Source organism: Monopterus albus, unplaced genomic scaffold (genome assembly GCF_001952655.1).
Source record: "Monopterus albus unplaced genomic scaffold, M_albus_1.0 scaffold246.1, whole genome shotgun sequence".
Taxonomy (NCBI): Eukaryota; Metazoa; Chordata; class Actinopteri; order Synbranchiformes; family Synbranchidae; genus Monopterus; species Monopterus albus.
In genome coordinates, this window is record NW_018128126.1 from 922,577 (window position 1) to 929,716 (window position 7,140).

Genomic DNA, 7,140 nt, shown 5'->3' on the forward strand with positions numbered 1-7,140 from the left:
GTGCATTCAAGACCAGTGTAAAATTTAGAGATGCTGTGACTTCTGGCTGTGGTGTCTCTGGTAGGAAGAGAGATGGGGTTTTGGTTCTAGCCTCTTTCTTCACTGCCCTTTTGGCCTGCCGACCAAAATGTTGTCCTAACTTCAGAGCGGGAACCCAGCCACACATCTCATTTGATAGCTTTCCTACACCAGTGATGGACACAGCTCTGTTGCGTTAGCTTAGCTTTAGCATATTAGTCATTTCTGAACATCAGGACTGATGTGGAAAAAAACCCCTCATTTTCCCACAGTGAAAATAAAGAGAGCACATTGTCACTAATACTGGAATGTTGCTAAATGTAATATTTGGTCGTCTTCCAGCATTCAAGCAAGTTGATGTCTTATTGTGAGCTCTGCCATCTGGATACGCTCCCCTTTTCTTCAGAGCAGTAAAAAGACATGTTGTCTAATTTTTGCTTTGTCCAGGGAAAAGGTTAAAAAAAAAGAACAAAGTTCTAGAGACACAATTGTGTTGTGTTCTTCCAGTTCTCCTTGGCCTAGCAATATGGTGACTGGCCTAGTGATGATATATTGATGCACAAGCCCAACAGATCTGCAACACTGCAACCTGGAACCTACTGTCTCCTGACATTACCTGGTGGAGCTCTATATGAGAACAATGTCTGAATCACTCTTTGCACTGCCAGCTCCCTGGTATAAAGTCCCTGTAATATCCAATTGAGCCTATGTGTGTGTAAAGCAGGTTATTGTCTCAGATAATTCACACAGAGCTAATGGGCATGTTGATGACATTTCTTCGTACAATAGTGTGAAACCGGAAGAATACAAACATCCGATGATGAAGAAGAAGGGTTATTTACATGAAGATACCAACACAAATGTCTAAGTGGAGAGACGATAGGACTTGGAAACTTCTGTTGTTAAGGGCCAAAGCCAAAATCATCTATGAAATTCAAGGGATTTGGTTGTTTGTGACCAAATGTCCCGGCTACGTGACCATGTACTTTGTCATATCCTGCCTCCTACCCACTCTTCCCAGGTGCCACCCCTCACATAAACTAAATGGATTATTTCTAGTAAGTGGGGAATGTGTCTGACATGGGCAATTTCCTGTTGTGTGTTACATGTTCGAAAAGACAAATCTGGTCTTGAGTCGAAATCTGGTCCCCCTTCAAGATGAGATTCCTCCTGCTAAAACTGTGTTTTCAGTACAACCCCTCCAGTGGTTATTGTTAGGATGAGGTCAGGTTCAGGTTATGGGAAACATCTCTCAAATAGAGTTTGGCACAACACTGGAAATTGTTGGGACCTGATTTAATTTGGTGGTTGGACAGTATCTTTCATGAACAAATTCTGAGAGACCATATACTGGCCCTTAGCCTTCAAACTTCAAATTAATGGCAGATAAATACAGATGCTTCCCTATAAGAGTATCTGCGGAAGCCATCCAGGATTATCTAAATATCTCGAAACATTTGGTGCTATTTTTCATGATCTCGTGTATTTGATAGGCTTACACAGGCAGACTCCTCCATAGAAAACCCTAGAATGGTAAGTCATCATGCTCCTCCTGCCTCCTCCTCTGAGTGGCACTGATCACTCCTCATACCGAGCAGCGCTTCCCTGGACGCGCTGCTGCTGCCAGTGTACAGCCAAGCGGATGCACTGATGGCTCGTATTTCTCCTGACTTTCACATTATGTTGTTGTGTTTCGCTGTTTGTTTCCCACCACCTGGCCTATCGTCACCCTGCTGGCTGGCTGTATGATCGGACTGACTGAAGGTAAATGTCCGGAGTGTGAAAGCGCGGATCCATACCCGCTGGATTGGTGCAGGCGGTGAAAAACCCTCCATTTCTACCCGTGACAGAGTCGACTGGTAAGTTTTACATCGGACTCGGGCAGTTCAGCGGCGCATTATTATTTTGGCCTGATATAGGATGGTTTTTAACATAAATTCAAACAAATCATTTATAGCTTATGGGTCTATGTATCAACAGATTTTATTATGATATGATGTAAGACTGAGTAAAACTGAAGTAAGCGCACCTGATGCCTTTAAGAAGACGTACTGTAGCTGAACGTCGTCGTGATGTGCAAGTGGGACAGTATGATTAGGCTGTTTTATATTTTACATTTGTTATTATGTATTTCCACCAGTGGAGCCCTCCTCGTTCACGACTCAGTCATTCAACTTGTGGAGTCATCCACGTAAAGTTCCACATTTTCACGCACTGTGGCCCTCTCAGTCTTACAATATTTCAAGTTTCTTAAACAAGTTTCCTAGGAGGATATATATAAGAAGACCTAGGGGCTGTAGACAAATGATTAGGGGGGAGTGTTGTGTGTGTTTTCTTTTTGTCAATCTAGAGTAGTCTGACTTTTTTTGGAGAGCAGAGAAGCGCCATCATTTATGAGAACCCCAAGTGATATTTAAGTGTTGTGTAAAATATTTTAAAGAGGGGAATCAGTCTCAAACAGGTGTCTCTCTGCACAGTGGGCCGTGATGTTGCGACAACAGTCTTGTCTCTCTTTCGTGGATTTATTTTTCCATCTCATTAAATTGTATCCCTGCCAAAAGCCATTTTGTTCTTCACTTTCTTCTGCATCACCATTTGAGATTCTTTATTACTTTACTGGTTTTTAAAAAGTTATTCATGGTCAGACGAGTTGTACTAACTCATATTTTGAGATATTAGCTGGAGGATGTGTTTAGTTTGTTTGCTTGCTGAGTCAATGATAGGATCAGATAAGACATTAATGCTGGGCAGGGTGTTAAAAATGCCAGCCCAGTAATTTCCATACAGTTCCTTAGATACAGCCTAATCATCACATGCTGTTGAGATATTGCAGCTAACAATTATTTTCAATATCAATGAGTCTGTGTGTTTGTGGAAAGAGAGAAGTGTGATTTGTACAAACATTGTCAGGGTTTTATCTGCTTTGCTGCACATCTCTCACTACATGACATGTGGCCTTGTTCGTGTGAGCTTGCAGATGTCATTGTGTGTGACACGGTGAGGTGTAATACTGTGGAACAAGTGCCAAAGCCCTACCCTCATGGAATGTGTCCTTCTGTTTCTAAACTCATGCTCATCCTCTGCAGTTGACTGTCTCTCTCTGGCTGACATCTGTGGCTCGTGGAGCTGCGCCCAGTTGTTTGGAGGAGTTTGTGAAGCCGTGTCTTACCTGGAAGAGACCCGTGATCACAGTCTGGACCGCAGGCTGAGTCACTTTGAGCGATTGCTCAGACTGTAAATGGATTGCAGTTGATAGACGGTGCTGAGCAGAGAGTTTGCTCTAGGGCTGCCATGATTAGTTGACGTAATCGATTATATCAACTTGGAAAATGCATCGACATCAATATTTTTAACTGATGCCTTGATTTTTTTCCTGTGAACATTTTGACTTAGAAAAGGCTTCAATCATTCATTAAAGCAAACGTTTTTCTTCACCATCACTAGCTGGTCGCCAGCTGCCAGTAAAATCCACATGAGGTCACCATCTGTGTGCTAAGGTCGCTCATATTTTGGGTCCAGTCATTGGTCAGGTCCAGTTTTAGAAAACCATGCCGGCTGCGACATAGTCAGTGGAAAACATCTTGTTTACAAACGAGGTTCAAGGTAAAAGACCCCAGGCTTTGAAAGTACGGGAGTAGTTTTGTTAGCACACCACAGCATCACTCGCACTGTGCGAAAGGACGCACAAGTGCTATTCTGGATAATGAACTGCCAGAAAAGTAGGTCACATGGATTCTGTACTGGCACGTCCATGGTAATGCAGAGGTGTGCCAAAGGTATCCATATACTACCCCACGCTCAGTGGATGGTTCCAAACTGTATATGAAGTCACATGATCAATAGATGCCTCAGCATACCCATGGGGAGTCTACATGAGATCATGGGACCACGGTGTGTATATCTTTGTCAGACCCTACTAGCCCTGATGTAGGCATACGTAGGACCATAGGCCAGGAGTGATCAGTCATTGGCACTGAAGCACCACTGAGCATCTTAACGTGCACATCTTAACATGCACAACCACTGAGCCTGATGGCTTGCCATAAACCCCACTGTAACTGTTGTTTATTGTATTTATGTTTCTGTTTAAATCTCTTTTGTCCTTGTAGCCACTTAACCCATTGTTAAAACCATCGTCTGCCTGCTGCCTCAGAATCTTCACTTAATACATGTATGAGAAAATGTTCAGGCATATTCTACATTGACTGACTGTGCCAGTGTGACTACTGTGTTCGTGCCTTCTTTTATATAGTCTGTGGTTTGTTGGGAAATACATTCTTGGATGAAAATGATTGGTTTAGATTAATCAACTAATCAGTTGAGGGACCGGCAGCTCACACCTTTTACAGTTATTTCCCTGCTTTCATTCATGTTATGGTGTGAGGCGGTGTCGTTCAGGAATTTGATGCTAACCAAGCTGAGTTTCAGCTTGTCTCCAGTGTCGAGGAGGTTTCAGCGCCAGGGTTGCAGCCGTACTCTGCTTGCAGGTGGGTCACATTTCCAGTTTATCTTAGTGGGGGTGGAACCAGACCCCTGTGGAATGTTCCCACACAGAGAGAGTCATGGAGGTGTGTGTAAAAAGATTTGTAGTAGGGACCACCTGTTGACAGATAAACCCCGCATGATCGAGAGGGAGGATGTTTCTGTAACATCAAGATAAGAATATTGGAAGAATATCTGGGTTTATGTTTGCTTGAGTAAAAGTCAGGATGACAAGTAGCACAGTGGCCCGTGCTCCAGTCTCGGCCCTGTGAATGCTGCTGACCCTCTTTAGAATACATTTTTTGGGAGAATGACTGCTCAGTGTAAACTTGACCGACAGTGAGTTGCAGTATCCCCAGCATCTCCAACATGCTGTAGAGTTTTCTGTGGCGACAGCCTCTGCATAGTTCTCCTTCCTCCGCTCCCACAACCTCACTCCTGCCCAGCCTGGGGTATAAATAGCTACGTGCATGGAGCAAATCTCAGCAAAGTCCCACACTGTGGCACATCAGCACTTTGGAGAGGGCCAGGGATTATTGGGTTTTTTTCTTATCGTCCTTATTTCTGTTGACGTAGCTGCAGCTGTCTTATACAGTTGGTCAATAGGTTGCCACAGCAACAGAGTTTGTGCTTATCTAAGCTGAAGGTATATCATTTATCTATCTCCATGAATTCATACATCAACTGTGCATGCCGTCGTTCAGTCTTCACATATGAAACATTGGAAAAATGTTACTGTTGTTTCCTGGTTACTGAATCGCTGCCTGCATCTACAGATTCACATCACCAAGTACAACAGGTCTGGTGCTGTGCTTATTGACACTATTGGTAAAATAACTGAGGCATTCTGTTTTGTAGGCAGGGTGAGTTCAACCAGCACAACATAGACTAAATCATCCAGTAGCTTCAGAAAGGACTAGACCCCTTCACTTTTTGTTCAGAATTAAATTTCAGATTTACACAGACTAAACTCAATAGCCAACAATGACAAAGTGAAAGTGATATTATACATTTTCTGTAAAAAATAAAAATGAAATGATCAAAAACTGTCCTTTACTATTGAATTCAGTTCTTTGTAGAATGTGGCAGCAGTTACAGCTTCCAGATGTCTTGGGTAAGTCTCTACAAGCTTTGCACACCTGGACCTGGGCAGTTTATCTCATTCTTTCATTGCAACACAAAGTAACACATTTACAGGACAAAGGACACAACATAGAAGATGAGACAACAGACATTAGCAAAAGAGACAAAGGGATTATTAAATTAAGTTGTGTGTGTGTGAATCTGTGTAGTGCAGGTGTGTCCACCTCTGTGCAGATGCATATTCAATACTTATTAAAGAAAATTTGGGGGTGGGGGTTAAATCAACAGAGGACCAGGAGTGTACTGGTGATGCCCCCGCCCCGAACCACCAGCACAAGGTGAGGCCACCACTTCAGGTGAGGCTGAAGCAGCTCAGCAGGGCTTGGTCATCCAGGGCAGCAGGACAGCAGTGTCCTTGTGTCATGGTTATATTAAAGTTTATCTCATTCTGTCTGGCAGATCCTCTCAGGCTCCATCAGATTGGGTGGAAGTGTCTGTGAACTGTCATCTTCAGGTCTCTGCACAGATGTTCTCTGAGGTTTAAGACTGGGCTTTAGCTGGGCCCCTCAGGGACAGTCAGAGAGTCGTCCTGAAGCCACTCCAGTGTCGTCCTGTCTGTGTGCTTCAGGTCTTTGTTGTGCTGAACAATGAACTGTTCCCTCAGTCTCAGGTCTCTGCACTCTGAAGCTCTACTCTTTTTGTCTCCTGAGACCAGAGAACCTTTTTCCTCGTTCTCTGAGTCCTTTAAATGCTGTTTAACAAAGTCCAAGCAGCTCCATCAGTCTTTTACTCACAGTGTCTTCTGTCCTGCCATTCTACCATACAGGCCTGATTGATGGAGAGCTGCTGAGATGGTCGTCCTTCCTGAAGCAACCGTACACATGTTCACAGAACTATACACAGATCACAGACAGTATTCCAAATCACACAAGTAAACAGCTACTAAAGTGGTTGTGAATTCACTTTGGTGGTTAGACTAGTAGGGCAGAATGTTGTAAGGAGTCATGTAAAGTTTTCTGAGGCAAACCTGAGGACGCCTCTGATTCCAGGTCCGCACTTGGCACACCTGTTGGTAATTAGCTGACTGACATCCATCATTAGTGGAAAGTTGAGAAGCACAGAACTGAAGGACTCTTGTACACTGAAGAACGCAGAGCGGAGACATCTGTGCATTTACCCCCCAGTGCTGGTGTGTGACAGTTTGAACTAAATGAAAGGAAACATCTCACTGATGTGGGTGTGTGAGCTCCTTCTGAGCTCTCCTTCATTTTAAACCTGTAACTGGATTACATTTGTTTCTCGGAACACAAGTTTAGGGCTGCAACTGAGATAATTATTATTTTTAGTGTTAATCTTCTCAACTAATGTTCTATAAAATGTAAGAAAACTGAAAAATAGAATTATTTTTACATCACATTATTATATCAGTTATTAAATCATTGAAGATGATCTAAGTTTCATTTCAGTGGGAGAAAAAGCTGAACAGGTTTTACCACCATCAGGTGAAATGCCTGCATATTTCGACCATGTACAACACAAACACACAGTGGGAAATAT

At 43.2% G+C, this 7,140-nt stretch overlaps 1 protein-coding gene across 1 annotated transcript in view; it reads left to right on the forward strand.

Moving 5' to 3' along the window:
- The first annotated feature begins 1,549 nt into the window (after window positions 1–1,549).
- dusp14 (dual specificity phosphatase 14) overlaps window positions 1,550–7,140 on the forward strand; it is an 8,752-nt gene continuing 3,161 nt past the window's right edge. The window contains exon 1 of the mRNA XM_020620720.1: window positions 1,550–1,877. The gene's annotated coding sequence lies outside the window, so the exon portion shown is untranslated. The remainder of the gene's footprint in view (window positions 1,878–7,140) is intronic.